Source organism: Scleropages formosus, chromosome 23, assembly GCF_900964775.1.
Source record: "Scleropages formosus chromosome 23, fSclFor1.1, whole genome shotgun sequence".
NCBI lineage: Eukaryota > Metazoa > Chordata > Actinopteri > Osteoglossiformes > Osteoglossidae > Scleropages > Scleropages formosus.
Window position 1 is genome coordinate 20607022 of NC_041828.1, and position 16805 is coordinate 20623826.

Genomic DNA, 16805 nt, shown 5'->3' on the forward strand with positions numbered 1-16805 from the left:
AGAATAAATGATAGTTTTCCAGAAAGGCCGATCGCTGGAGGTAGACAGGTGCTGCTCTGAGCGATGGAGGGCAGTGAAAGACAGGGGGCTGGAAATGAGTAGCTGGACTGGGAAAATACCCATCTGGACAGATGGAGCCCAGGAAGAGGCTCTTAATTCACGCTACTCAGGGACCGTAGCGGTTAGAGCTCCTGCCAGTGGACCCAAAGGAGCAAGGATCAGATCCCACCTCCTGATCAATACACTTCCAATCAAAATACTTACACTGAACTGCTGCAGTTAAATTTACGCAGCAGTATAAACAGGTGAATAGTGATAAGTAGCTTAACACCATCAGCCAACTGGGAGAAAATGATCAGCTAAAGGAAACAATAATAGCTTTTCTATAAGAAATGTGCTGTGATTTTAGATTGATGGCTTTGAGTGGCCGAGACTGTCAATACAGCAGCACCTGGACTGCCTATGCTGAGCAGAAGCTTGCGAACATACACAAACCAGCTGAAACCACTCGTCCCGAGCAGGGTTGCGGCAAGCCGGAGCCTAGCCCCGCAACACAGGGCATATAACTGGAGGGAGAGCGGACACACCCAGGACAGGACACCAGTCCATCACAAGGCACCCCAAGCAGGGCTTGAACCCGAGACCCAGCCAAACCCACCACACCACCACACTCTGCTGGGTGGTAAACATAGTAATACAGAAATGTTCCCAAGAGCATTTTTTTTTTTTCTGTATTTACTACTCTGTTAATTAATTCTCTGAGATATACGTCACGTTGGAGAAAAGCGTCTGCTAAATGAATAAATGTAAAATGTACTTGATTGACACTCCAAACCGACAGCCAGGGATGGGAGTTGCACTGTTGGGAATCACCCGCAGTGTGTGGGTTTGAGTGCACATGTGTGTCGTTCAACTGTCCGCTGTGTCTTTGTCAGCATCACAGGCAGCACGGTTATGGAGCTAAAACATAACAGGTAGAAATGCCGTTGTACTGAACTTATGAGCCCCATGTGTGGAAAAGAGGGAATATATTTCCACAAGCTGATGTAACAATTTTTCATCACACAGCACTCTGTTATTTGACCGTTCAGTGAACCGTTAACATTCTCTGCACAGAACCATTTCCTTCAGAACCACGTTTCAATTATCCACTGTAAATGTATAAAAGGAGCACACGGGGGGGACACAATATATCAGTGGGAAATAAGAAACATATTGAAAGAGACAGCAAAGTGTGTCGCATCGCATCCCAGAGAACCATGTGGGGTCATAAACAAGGGGAGCAACATGAGCCCTTCCTGAACACACACCAGAGCAAGAGGGATCATGACAGCGGCTAATAAGGTCGGCAGTGTGCTTTCTCTGTGTTTGTGTGTGTGTGTGTGTCTGTCTGTTTGGGTTGCCAAGAGATTTTCACTCAGAATGACATGATACCCCATGATACAACATGATACCCCATGACACCCCATGAGGTCCCATGATACCAAACAGCCCTAACCAGCACATGCTTTTTAACCCTGAGCTGCTCTCAGTTTCACTCATCTATGTTGATCGTGTCTCCTCAAAGTCTGTGCTATTAAACACCACTATCAATTTAATTATGGAAAAGCCTTTTTATGGGCTCTGTATGATATAGATTCCATGTTACATATTCCAGCGGCTCCTTACGACATTTCTGCTCATCTAAACTAAGTTAACATCCTTATTTGACGACTATTATTTCTGTGTTGTGTTTCATTATGTTTAGTGTTACCCTTTATGTACTAGTCCCAATGTAATATGGACATCATTTCTGGTAATAAAATTACCAAATGCTAGCAATTAGCCTAAATGTATGCCCTTATCGCGATGTTACTATGGTAACTCAGCCTGCTGTTTGTTGACACAGCCGCTGTTTCCACTGACTAGACACACACACACACACACACGTGCACACCCTTTTCACATGCCGTATGCATTAAAGCAAAATGTGCCTGTTCGAACTGTGAATTTTTTGGATATTATTATAGATAAGTCATTTGACAATGTAAGTTCCCATATATGTCTCTTAATTGTCTAAGAGTGCAGTACAGTGAAGGTCTGCTCAAGTTCCCATTCTGACAGCAAGATGGTGTAGTGGTTAGAGCACCAACCAATGATTGCAGGTTCAAATCCCACCTCCTGCTGCAGAACCTGATCAAAGTATTTATCCTCAAGTGATACAGTAAAAATTACCCTGCTATACAACAGGAAAATCAGTGTAAGTAGCTGAACATTAAGAGTCACTAAATGAATAAATGTCACCGATGGGTGATATAGGTGCCTTGGATGGCATCATCGGAAGTGGGTTCAATGACCTCTCAGTCTGTATGGATTTTGTATGTTTTCTTTGTGTTTGAGTTTCCTTCCACAGTCAAACAACATGTGCTTCAAGTGCAATAATCACTCTAAACTGCCCTGAGTGTGTATCTTATGTTGTTCTGTTGCATACGTCACTTTATTGTAAGTCATCACAGACACAAGTTTCTGACAGTGTATATATAAATATGCAAGGTGCCGAGTCAAACCTGACCCATAGCAACCACTCACATAGTTTTCAAGGCAAGTCAACAGGGGAACACACACACACACACACACACACACACACACACACACACACACACTCGAACCCTAGACCCACCAGAGAGCAGGACCCAGCCAAGCCCGCTGCACCACCACACCCCTCCAAGAGAGGAACAGAGGTGTGTGTATATATATATATGTGTGTGTAAAAGAATGCTTCCAAAAAAAATGCTCTTAATTAATAAACTTCCTATAAAGCTTAGTGACCATCCATCGTCAACAACCGCTTGTCCTGAGCGGGGTCACTGCGGGCTTGGCCGGGTCCCGCTCTCTGGTGAGTCTGGGGTTCGAGTACTGCTTGGGGTGCCTTGCGATGGATTGGTGTCCTGCCTGGGGTGTGTCCCCTCCACCTCCAACCTTGCGCCGTCTTGCTGGGTTAGGCTCTGGTTTGTTGCGACCCTATTTAGGATAAGTGGTTGCAGACTGTGTGTGTGTGTACTTTCTTTCTTTAACAACATGCAAAACTCTTACTGTAATACTGTAACTTTTGCTAAAGGAATGCTTGGAAATCTAAAATATGCTCTTTTCCATTGACGCTAATGCAGAAGATATTAAATAACTGTCTAAAACAAATAACTTTGCAAAACATCTAAGTGCCTAAGACTTTTGCACAGTACTGTATATATATTAATTTAGGTGACATTTATTCCAAAGGAACTTACAGTCTTAAGTTACCTCCAATTATTTACATGGATGGGCAATTTTAGGTAAGTACCTTACTCAAGGCTATTACAGCAGTAGGTGAGATTTGATCCCACAACACTCTGATGGATAAATATGTTCATGCGTATATATACACACACCCACACACAGAGAGTCTGAAACTGCTTGTCCCAGGCAGGGTTGCAGCAAGCCAAAACCTAACCTGGCAACACAGGGTGCAAGGCTGGAGGGGGAGGGGACACACCCAGGACAGGACGTCAGCGCATCACAAAGCACCCCAAGGTGGACGCAAACCCCACACTCGCCAGAGAGTGGGACCCAGCCAAGCCTGCTGTGCCACCACACCCCATACTGTGAGGCATAAGCAACAGCTCTAAACCCTACGCTCTCAGCAGACACTAATGAACACTTACTGTGAATCCCTTTGGAGAAAAGCATCGGATCAAGGAATAGCCATAAGTGTGCACTTCCAAATGCGGGTTTGGGAACAAAGGGCTTGTTTAAGCGATCTCCCTATTGTTTTAACGTGTGCAAGAATTGTGTGTAAGGCCTGTTTGTGTGCCTCAACACTAACCAAAAGGAAGGCACACACCATTATTGCACAGGTTCAAACCAGGGGTGAGTGAGTTGGCGTATTGATCATCCAGCAGAAACTCATCCATCCAACAATCTGGAGTCTCTAGTATGTAGAGTTACTCTAGTATATAGTCAGCTGTCTCATTTGTTTATTTGTCTTATGTCTTTGTTCAGCACTCTGTGTCACTGTGTGATAAGAAAGTCCTATAAAAATAAATTGAATGGAAAGGAGTCATGTGATCACAGGCATCAATGAGCAGTCCAGGGACCAGCCCATTGAGCAGTCCAATGGCCAGTCCATTGAGCAGTCCAAAGGCCAGTCCAATGAGCAGACCAATGGCTAGTCCAATGAGCAATCCAGAGACCAGTACAATGAGCAGTCCAGTGACCAGTCCATTGGGTCATCCAGGGACCAGTCCAATGAGCAGTCCAAGGACCAGTCCAATGAGCAGTCCAGGGACCAGCCCATTGAGCAGTCCAATGGCCAGTCCATTGAGCAGTCCAAAGGCCAGTCCAATGAGCAGTCCAGGGACCAGTCCAATGAGCAGTCCAAGGACCAGTCCAGAGACCAGTCTAATGAGCAGTCCAGGGACCAGTCCAATGAGCAGTTCAGAGACCAGTCCACTGAGCAGTCCAGGGACCAGCCCATTGAGCAGTCCAATGGCCAGTCCATTGAGCAGTCCAAAGGCCAGTCCAATGAGCAGTCCAGGGACCAGTCCGATGAGCAGTTCAGGGACCAGTCCAATGAGCAGTCCCTTTTAGTGTCAGTGCCGAAACTAGGTGAAACCACAATGTGCCAACTGACAGGAGTTTCTGCTCTCAGAAAGAGGGGGCAGGCAGAGATCATTGGGCAAAACATAGCACCCCAGATTGAAAGGTGCTCCTGGTAGTCCTGCAGCAGAACACTCAGGGAGGGGGCCTCTGTATGAAGTAAGAGAGAAGCAGCAGAGTAATAACACAAAAGTAGTGATGAGGGCAGAGCCACAGCATTAACCAAGCTGTAGAGCTACTTGTGCAAGATGACTGGAGAACACTCTGCCATCCCGTCCTATCCAGTCCCGTCCCACCATGTATCCTTTGCCTGCTGTGTCTGTTTTGCTGCCAAAGCAAGAAGCAGCAGCGTAAAGGTCACTGGTCCATTTCACTGGAGCGGCCCGACTGTTTAACTGCAATTCAGCACATTTCCATACGGGGACATCCCAGAAGGCCAACAGTGACCTTTAAAGCTCCATAAAAGATGTTGAAGACAATTGTTTCCCTGCCACTTTATCCCAGTTTTAACTTTTGTCCACAGGGCTCACAGCTTCCTCGAAAAAAGGTTCAAAATATAACCACCACTGCTGTTGAAAGACATCAACTCTATCCCATCATCCTCAGTGCAGGACCTCAGCGAGACATAGTGGGGACTGTGAAGACAACCGAACGCCAAGGGGACACTGCGCTGGTGAGACACATGAGGTCACAGCATCACAACTGATTCTACAGGGCACCTATACACTGCTCACCTGCACTGACAGCAACACCATGGCTATGGTGAGAAACCCACTGTCACACTAACAATGAGATAGTGAGTAAGCGAGCGAATGAATGAATGAATGAACATACTTACAAATGAATGAATTTATTAATTCCAGAGCAGAAGTTTGTCTGAAACCACTTGTCCCAAGTGGGGTCGCAGTGAACCCTGCAACACAGGGCACAAGGCTGACAGAATTAATTACAGGGGCTCCTCAACTTCCCCAGGGTTACATTCTGAGTCGACTTTGCTTATAACTACACTCCCCCGTACTGTATTATATGGACCATAAGTGTGTGTATAATGAATCAACATGCATTAATTCTACAGTGTATAACAGAACTTTGCTGATTTTTCACTAATTTCAGACATTATTCATGTTAAAACAGTACAAATACAGAAAAATAATATACACTATTAAAATGATATTTTTTAAATTTATATTTAAAAGTCCGTCCGTCCGAACTGGTCGCCCCATACGGGGCACGGAGAACCGAAGCCTAACCCGGCACACAGGGCGTAAGGCCAGAGGGGGAGGGGGACACACCCAGGACCAGTGGGGTGCCAGTCCGTCGTAAGGCACCCCAAGCAGGACTCCAACCCCAGACCCACCGAAAAGCAGGACCAGGACCAACCCACTGCACCACAGCACCCCCTTCATATTTAAAAGTACAGCATTAAAATTATATTTCCACGCAGCACTATTATTTTCACTTTCTTTCCTAAATCTGTCTTCTCTTAGTTTTTCTTTTCTACAGAAAACTCACTTTTTCGCTTGTTATTCATTGTAAATGAAAAGGAACTTGAAGGGATTCACAAACGAAAAGTTTTGCAAAGAAAACACAGTCATTGTTGGTGAAACAAACACTGAGACACAAACAATAATAGATATGGGGCTTTAAATGAACAGTCGTTATGGTACAGCAGATGGAGTGACCAGTAGTAGGTATTACGACCAAGCACTGGGACTCAAAAATAATGTAATGAGGTTAATGGGGCAGCTGTCGTAAGTCTGGATGCCTGTAAGTTTTTCATGTCGGACGTTGAGGACCACCTGTACAGACAAAAGGAAATAAATATAGTAATAAGTATAGTAAATTAAGTGTGTGGAGTTTGCATGTTTGCGAGGGTATCCTCTGACTGCTCTGGTTTCTTCCCACACTCCAAAGACATGCTGTTCAGGTTCACCCATAGTGTGTGAGTGACAGAGAGTGTGTTACACTAATGTATGGATGAGTGATCCTTTGTAAGTAGTCTATCTAGCAGTGTAAATCACCTTGGTAAATAAGGTGTGTGGGTTGACAACACTACATAAAGTTCACTGGAAGTCCATCCATCCATCTTCCTCCGCTTATCCGGGGCCGGGTCACGGGGGCAGCAGTCCAAGCAGAGTCCCCCAGACTTCCCTCTCCCCGCACACCTCCTCCAGTTCCTCTGGGGAAACTCCAAGGCATTCCCAGGACAGCTGGGAGACATAGTCTCTCCAACGTGTCCTGGGTCTGCCCCGAGGCCTCCTCCCAGTGGGACATGCCCGGAACACCTCACCAGGGAGGCGTCCAGGAGGCATCCGGAACAGATGCCCGAGCCACCTCAACTGGCTCCTCTCGATGCGGAGGAGCAGCGGCTCTACTCCGAGCTCCTCCCGGGTGACTGAGCTCCTCACCCTATCCCTAAGGGTGCGCCCAGCCACTCTGCGGAGGAAACTCATTTCTGCTGCTTGTATCCGCGATCTCATTCTTTCGGTCATGATCCAGAGTTCATGACCATAGGTGAGGGTAGGAACATAGATCGACCAGTAAATTGAGAGCTTCGCCTTACGACTCAGCTCCTTCTTCACCACAACAGACCGGTACAATGATCGCACTACTGCGGACGCCGCACCGATCCGTCTGTCACCCTGCCGCTCCATTTTTCCCTCACTCGTGAACAAGACCCTGAGATACTTAAACTCCTCTATTTGAGGGAGCAACTCCCCCCTAACCTGGAGGAGGCAATCCACCTTTTTCCGACCGAGAACCATGGCCTCGGATTTGGAGGTGCTGATTCTCATCCCCGCCACTTCACATTCGGCTGCAAACCTCTCCAGTGCACGCCGTAAGTCTTGATTTGATAAAGCCAACAGGACCACATCGTCCGCAAAAAGCAGAGACGAGATCCTATGGCCACCAAAACAGACACCCTCCATTCCCTGGCTGCGCCTAGAAATTCTGTCCATGAAAATAATGAACAGAATCAGTAACAAAGGGCAGCCCTGGAGGAGTCCAACATGCACCGGGAACAGGTCTGACTTACTGCCGGCAATGCGAACCAAGCTCCTGCGCCGGTCATACAGGGAACGAACAGCCCGTAGCAGCGAGCCCTGGACCCCATAATCCCGACGTACCTCCCACAGGATGCCACGAGGGACACGGTTGAATGCCTTCTCCAGGTCCACAAAACACATATGGACTGGTTGGGCAAACTCCCATGAACCCTCCAACACCCTAGTGAGAGTATAGAGCTGGTCCAGTGTTCCATGGCCAGGGTGAAAACGGCATTGCTCCTCCTGGATCCGAGGTTCGACTATCGGTCGAATTCTCCTCTCCAGTACCCTGGCATAGACTTTCCCAGGGAGGCTGAGGAGTGTGATCCCCCTATAGTTGGAACACACTCTCCGATCCCCCTTCTTAAAAAGAGGGATCACCACCCCGGTCTGCCAGTCCAGAGGCATCGTTCCCGAACTCCACACAATGCTGCAGAGGCGTGTCAGCCAAGACAGCCCCACAACATCCAGAGACCTGAGAAACTCGGGGCGGATCTCATCCACCCCCGGAGCCTTGCCACCGAGGAGTTTTTTGACTACCTCAGCAACTTCAGTCAGGGTAATGGATGAGTCCCCCTCTGAGTCCCCAGCCTCAGCTTCCTCTACGGGAGCTTCCTCAAAGTACTTCTTCCACCGCCCGATGACATCCTCAGTTGAGGTCAGCAGCGCACCACTTCCACTGTAAACAGTGTTGGCGGAACACTGCTTCCCCTTCTGAGCCGTCGGACGGTTTGCCAGAATCTCTTTGAGGCTGACCAGAAGTCTTCCTCTATGGCCTCGCCGAACTCCTCCCAGGCCCAAGTTTTTGCCGCGGCGACGACCAGAGCCGCGTTCCGCTTGGCCTGCCGGTACCCGTCAGCTGCCTCAGGAGTCCCATGAGCCAGCCAGGCCTGATAGAACTCCTTCTACAGCTTGACGGCATCCCTTACCTCCGGTGTCCACCACCGTGTTCGGGGATTGCCGCTGCGGCAGGCGACGGAGACTTTGCGGCTGCAGCTCTGGACTGCCGCACCGACAATGGAGGTGTGGAACATAGTCCATTCGGACTCAATGTCCCCAGTCTCCCTCGAGACCTGGTTGAAGCTCTGTCGGAGGTTGGAGTTGAAAACCTCTCTGACAGGGGTCTCTGTCAAACGTTCCCAACAAACCCTCACTATGCGTTTGGGCCTGCCAGGTCTATCCAGCTTTTTCCCCCGCCATCGAATCCAACTCACCACCAGGTGGTGATCAGTTGACAGCTCAGCCCCTCTCTTCACCCGAGTGTCCAAGACATATGGACGAAGATCAGAAGAAACGACTACAAAGTTGATCATCGACCTCCGACCTAGGGTGTCCTGGTGCCACATGCACTGATGGACACCCTTATGCTTGAACATAGTGTTTGTTATGGACAAACCGTGACTTGCACAGAAATTCAGTAACAACTCACCACTCGGGTTCAGATCAAGGAGGTCGTTCCTCTCAATCATGCCCCTCACTGTCACTGCCCACGTGGGCGTTAAAGTTCCCCAGTAGAACGACAGAGTCCACAGTGGGAGCACTTTCCAGCACGCCCCCAGGGACTCTAAAAAGGCCGGGTACTCTGCACTGCCATTAGGCGCATAAGCACAAATGACAGTGAGAGACAGTTCCCTGACCCGAAGGCACAGGGAGACGACCCTCTCATTCACCGGGGTAGACTCCAACACATGGCGGCTGAACTGGGGGGCTATTAACAAGCCCATACTGGCCTGCCGTCTCTCACCCCGGGCAACACCAGAATAGTGGAGAGTCCACCCCTGGTCGAGAAGAGTGGTTCCAGAACCCAAGCTGTGAGTGGAAGTGAGCCCGACTATATCTAGACGGTATCTCTCAACCTCCTGCACCAGCTCAGGCTCCTTCCCCGCCAGTGAGGTGACATTCCAAGTCCCAAAAACCAGAGCTGGCACCTGAGGTTTGGGTTGGCCGGGCACTCGGCCCCCGACCACTGCCCAAATCACAATGCACCGGCCACTTACGGTCTCTCCGGCAGGTGGTGAGCCCACCGAAGAGCAGCTCCACGTCATGGCTTCGGGCTGAGCCCAGCCAGGCCCCGTGGGCATAGACCTGTCCACCAGGTGCTCACATGCGAGCCCCCCCCAGGCCTGGCTCCAGGGTGGGGACCTGGTGGCTCCATACTGGGCAGGGTAAACAAAAACCTTGATTTAATAGTCATCATAAGGGGCTTTTGAACCGCACTTTGTCTCGTCTGTCATCCAGGACCTGTTTGCCATGGGACACCCTACCAGGGGCATATAGCCCCAGGCAACATCGCTCCTGAGATCATTCAGGCACTCAAACCCCTCTACCATGTTAAGGTGGCAGTTCAAGGAGGGGTCACTGGAAGTCGCTTTGGAGAAAAGTGTCTGCTAAATAAATAAACGTAAATGTAAATAAGCAGGCACATTTATATACAAGAGAGGACAGAAACTGAAGTGTTGTGCTGTTGTTAATCCAGCTTCCATTCAGGACCATATGAGTTACATGTGTAGCAGCTGGAACTCCTGTAATCATTTTGGGTCTTGTGTCCAGCTGGTGGACATGTGAAGAACACGGTAAAAGAGAGGCATGAAGAGGTGCGGTCACCTCAGGGTCACCAGGAAAAGGTGTCGTGTCTGGTTCAAAAGGCGGGGAGGAGCAGTGTGAGGGATCAGAGGAGGAGCACTAATGGAACAGAGGAAGTCCATGGAGAACACACAACAATGGAACAGAGGTATATGTTCATGAGGCCAAACCTTCTCAATCAAAGGCAATGTGGTGATGTAGGCAGAACTCAAACTAAAGCAATGCCTGCGATGGTCCAAATGCATCTGAGAATGCCTTACTTGAGTAACAGTGCCCTGGAGTCCCGCTCACCCTAGACCAGTTTCAACACAGTTCCAGTCTATATAATACGAGTTATCTAAAGTATGGTGTGAAACATATGATTTCAAGCCTACTTAAGAAGAATAAGAATATAAAAATCAGATCTTGAAAGTCCTTCTAATCACAGAATGATCTATAAACCCAATAGTTTGTGCTGAAAGGCTCTAAAACCATTTTTTTTCTTTATTCCTGTTAAAGTGTTGCTGAGCTGCTCTTGTGGGTGGACTTTAGGAGACACAGCTCAGCATTGAGATCCCTGCTTCTTTCCCATGATTCTCAGATCATACCTGTGAGTAGGATCTTTCTGCTGGGGGCCCGGATACGATGGGGAGAGCAGCTAAGCAGAGCCTGTCTGACACGGCACACTCAGGGTGTGATAGGATTCGATGGGACCTGAGCTGAGCTGGGATGAACTGCATGGACGGTGCTGCTGCAAGGACTCATTTGCATAATAAATGAGGAGAAACTTGTCAGAGCTACCAGGACACTTAATTACAGAGAAGTGATGCACAGCAGGATGGAGAGCCACTCCTCCATCTCCTCCCTTCCTCAAGCAAGGCAACACTGAGTGGTTCATTTTTTTACTCCATTTTCTGAGGAACTGTGTCCCTGTGAACAACACAAGCTCATCAGTGTCTGGGTGCCGAACCAACGTACTTCCAACAAAACGCTCAGCCTGCAAGTGTCCTCAATACCTTCCCTGCTCTGGGTCTCCTGCTGGGCCAACTGGGTTTCATAGGCCCTCAGAAACCAGTACAGCCACAGAATCCAGTTTGTCCAGAATTTACTCCAGGTTTTTACCCACTGCTTGGGCCAGTGAACATTCATGTCCTAGTAGAGCCTCACGTGACCATTGTCACAAATGGATGTTAGGTTTCAACCACATGTTTTGAGCTACACTTCTGTTTCCATACGGATTGGTAAGGCAAAACACAGAAAAGATATTTTTTTGTTCCACTGAATGTATAAATTAGGCAAAAATTTAGATGGAGTACATAAAGGTAAAGAAAAGTCCCATTATATGTTCCAGAATTCACCCACCTGAGGTTAAAAAGTAGTTTCATGCACTTTACAGCACGTAACACTTATTTATTTATCTGACACTTTTCTCCAAAGCATATTACACTGATTTACCCATCCATTTGCAATTACCGCCTGTCCGGAGCAGGGTCAGTGATCAGACACCTATCCCGGAAGCATCGGGCACATGCCTGAGGGGGGTACACCCTCGATGAACACCATTCCATCACAGCATAGCCACACACACAGGCACAAAGTGTAACATAAAGTCACCGGTTCACCTGAACTGCATTTCTTTGCACTGTGGGAGGAAACCAGAGCACCTGGAGGAATCCCACAAGGACCCAGGGAGAACATGCAAATTCCACACAGACTGAGTAGACATTCTGTCACACCACCCTGTGAGATGGTGGCAATACTCACTGCACCACCGCACCACCCGTTTACCCATTTGTACAGCGGGGTAATTTTTATTGTTTAAAGTCAGGGTTATGTATCTTAATCAACAGTACCACAGCAAGAGGTAGGATTGGAACCTGAGTCCTTCGGGTTGAAGGCAGCAGCTGTAATGATAGATAGATAGATAGATAGATAGATAGATAGATAGATAGATATCATTTAGCAATATAAATACTTAAAAAATAAATATTGAGATTAAATCAGCTATTTCAGATAATTTTCACATAACTTTAGGCAGAGAAATCTGTACTTGACAGTATGATAGCTCGCCATAGATGACTCCTCACTGTCATGCTAAAATATGTGCATTTCAGATTAAGTAATTTGGCGTGATGGACAGACATACTGTTCCAGACGTGTGCTGTAACTGTCAGTGCAAAGCTCTACGAGACAAGAAGACGTTACGTATGGACACAGGCAGCCAGAAACTCACTGCTTCACTCTTCTCGAGTTGTATGTAAAACGGCCTCCCGTAGGGTTATGGGCTGGAGGAGAAGGAGCCGCTCAGAAAACAGAGGGCAGAGACTGTGGGACGAGCTGAGCGTGTAACACCGGAACACGGTGTATGACTTGGGTCGGTTATTGACGACTGGGCGCACTGCTCTCTGTGTGCCATTTACTACGCCCTTTATTATACTTGCAACATTTCAGGTATTTCTTATATGAGGACTGGCCATGAAGACACTCAGTGCTTCAATCCAACCCAACAGCCCAGGAGTGTCCCAGGTGAGACAGGTTCTCTCCAACAGCCCCCCACAGTGCCATCTACTGCAGACCTGCTATTCTCCCACCCAGCAGCAGCAGCGGATATGTTTCGACCTTTAAATCAGATTCACTTAATAGACGAGAAACACCTTGATCCTCATCCAGGAGCCTCGGAGATGGCAAATTACTGCAGCTGGACATAGTGATTTGCATATATATATATAAATGTATATATATATATGGAAAAATTGACATTAAAATATTAAACTGAAAGGACACCATTATAATTAGTCCCTGATGATTTTTATTCAGGTGTTTCATTCTAAAGATGTTTCTTTGGTTTTGCTTGAAATCATTTTACTGATTGACTTTTACTTGAGTTTTTTTTTTTTTTTGAAGTAACAGTAGTAAGTAACAGTAACAGTCAACACTTGACTAAAGCTTCTGACTTTGCTGTCCACACTGCGGCACTCCTCTCCACCAGGTCCTCCAGCTTCATTTTCTTCCTCTCATTTCATCTTCCATCTGTTCTTCCCAAGGAACTCGAAGGTCTTTAGCACTTTCATACAGCAGAAGTATATCTGACATCAGAAGTGTCTCTCTGACGATGACTGAAAGCCTAAGTTCTCTTCCTGTGTTGACCATCAACTGCCAGTCTCGCACCGTCACCTGGAGCCCTGAACTACCACTGGGTGCTGGTGCTACTGTTTCAGTGATTTATCTCTGTCAGGTGTAACACCTGAGAAACTTTTTGTCATATGTGTTTATTCATTCAGCTGACACTTTTCTAGAAAGTTAAGCTGCTTGCAAATATTTATTCACTTATACAGCTGGGTAATTTTACTGGAGCTGTTTAGTATCTCATCAAGTACGTTGCTCAAGGGTACTACAGCAGGAGGTGGGATTGAAACCTGTAACCTAAGACAGTACCTCTAACTACCAGCTGTCCCACAACACACATTTTCAGAACCGCTTGTCCCTTACGGGGTCACGGGGAACCGGAGCCTACCCGGCAACACAGGGCGTAAGGCCGGAGGGGGAAAGGGACACACCCAGGACGGGACGCCAGTCCGTCACAAGGCACCCCAAGCGGGACTCGAACCCCAGACCCACCGGAGAGTAGGACTGCAGTCCAACCCACTGCGCCACCGCACCCCCTCTCTGTCCCACAACATTTATATTTAATTTAGCAGACACTTTTCTCCAAAGCAACTTCCAATGAACTCTATGTAGTGTTATCAACCTACACACCTTATTTACCAAGGTGATTTACACTGCTAGATACACTACTTACAATGGGTCACTCATCCATACATCAGTGGAACACACTCTGTCACTCACTATGGGTGAACCTGATAAGCATGTCTTTGGACTGTGGGAGGAAACCAGAGCACCCGGAGGAAACCCACACAGACACATGGAGAACATGCAGACTCCACACAGACTGAGCGGGGATCAAACCCACATCCTCTCGCACCACACCGCCCATTACACATTGCACAACATTAACTGTCACATGATGTGGATGTATATGCAGGGGCAAGTGTTTAATATCCGGAGTGTATTTTAATTTTATTGAATGTAATAAAGATTGGTCATGATGAAAATCATTTTAAAGGCAGTCATATACCTCTGTACACACCTTAGACAAAGGAGTCAGCAAAAACAAGGTAATAATGGCTTTGAGAAGTGAAACAAAGGTTGAGGGAAATACCCGTTCTGACCACTGGGTGATGCTAAATCCCACAAAAAAACACTGAGGAACGCAGAGGCCATGGAACTGCAAACACTTTGACTTCTGTCACGGTGTCTGTGGCTGCGCTACAATCAGAAATATCTGTTAACTTGAACTTTCACAGAAAAACTTATTACAGTCCAAATATATTGTGGTATCAGTCTCTGTGGTGTTTCTTACAGCAGCCATTTTTACCACATGGTCACTGTGAACCTCACCCTCCTTGTCCGAGAGGTCAGAGCCACCCGCAGCTGTCAGAGTGAGCGGCGCAGGGTGCGAATGATCCCTTCTGCTGAACACGGTTTTGCGACGCTCTGTTTACGCTCGTTCCCGTGCACCATATTCTCAGACAGATCACTGTCAGTTTGCTTGGCCTTCCAGCGACTGTTGTGGCGTGTTTGTCTCAGCCGCACAGTCAATACAATAAGGGGAAACATGCCTTGGGATGAATAAGAGCTTCTGTCAGTGCGTTCAGGCACCGTGCGTCTACCATGCCTGAATCCGGACCGGCCTGCAGGCTTGAGGCGTCTCCAAGGGGCCCACATTACCCACATGGCCAACTGTTCCGACATTTGGGGCCACGTCTGTGTTGATGGCGGCGCCGCCAAGGGAAGCAGGTTTATTTTGAGTGGCAGGCGTTCGGTCGGATCCCAAGCGGCCAGCCAGCCGTTGCTGGAACCGGGAGGGATGCAAGGCAGATCCTCGCCAGCCGTTCTCCACGCGTGGAGCTCCAAGAGGCACGGCGTGAACCCTCCGTGTCCAGAAGCCATCTCCGACCCAAAGACCTCCCACTGACCTGGACTGTCAAATAGCTGCCTACGACGAAACGGCAGTGTTTCTGCATCGAATTCGATCTAATATTATGGCAGTAATGACTTTGCGCAACGCAGCAGTAAGGATAACACTTCTGACACCATCTTGCCAGCTGTAAGTTTTGTACAGAACAGGAACACATTTTCATTTGCACTGCTCCAGACTCCCCGATTCCAGATCCAGCTTCCTTCCTAATAACGTGTGAAACGTCAGGGCTGGAAAAGAGGCTGATAATCAACACCTTCGTCTGAGGCCCTTTGGTGATTTGTACAGTCAAATGGGTTCCGTTAGCACATCTCCATAAATCACCGCAGGCCTTATTAAAGAGCATAATTGCACCCGTCCTGTGCTGCAGGGAAGGGCTTCTGCCCCTCAGAGGGGACGGGCAGCAGCTGGCCGCTAGGGGGCAGTGAAGCATTCAGGGAGAGACAGAGTAAAGTGCAGTAGGCCTACAGTACAAGAGAGTACAGTCCAGTGAGTTCCACCATTTTCGCTGCACAGGGATAGAGAGCTTTGCCAATAAACCTTTGATATTCACTTTTTCTCAGTTTTGGCCTGTGAAGGGCCAGCTTTTACCAGAGTAAATCAGAGTGAGTCGCATGTGCCAATTGTGGCTGCGCTCTTCTCACAACTGCCGAGGACAAAGCGTATCTACCAGTGATTTTAAACTATGCGCAGTGGTTTTAGGATATTTACTAAATAAATCGTTTTTAAATTGAAGCACCTATAATGAATGGAGATTAGATTATAGAGGGACAGCAGGTAGCGGAGTGGTTAGAGCTGTCACCCTTGGAGTAAAAAAGACCTATGTTTGAGTCCCACCTCCTGCTGTAGTACTATTGATCAAGGTTCTTGCCCTGACTGAGTGCAGTAAAAGCTGGTGTAAGTAGCTGAACACCATAAGCTGTTTTGAAGAAAAGTGTGAGATACATAAATGAATAAATAAACCGGGCAGCTGTGAGATACCAGAAATATTTGCTGTCTTCGTACGTACATTCTGATCCATGGGAAAAAAAACTGTTTGGAGGCAGTTTACCATGTTGCTCTTTCTGCGTATGAAGATTTGTAGTGCACTGCTGACAGGTGCTGCTCCCACTGGCTTTTATTGGACTATATCTGGAAAATGTTGAGTGTATTGAGTCAAATGATAGCAGACATGTTTTAAGCAATTAATGTACATCATTAAAGCAGTAGGGGAGAGGTGGTAGAGTACTGGTTAAGCTGCTGCCTTCTCATCTAAAGGTTGTAGGTTTGATTCTCTCTTCCTGGCTGTAGTACCTTTCAGCAAAGTACTTACATTAAAACTGCTCCTCAAAATAACCCACCTATATAAATGGGTAAATAATTGTATGCTTGCAATAATTATAACCTTAACACTGCAAGTCACTTTAGAGAAAAGCATCTGCTAAATGAATAAATGTATGAAATGCACTTGAGTATATGACAACTAACACACCTTTGCATGCACTTGCGTCCTCCTGCTCATTTTCTTCTACAGCGCAACAGTCAGAACGGTCTTTACAAGCGGAGCA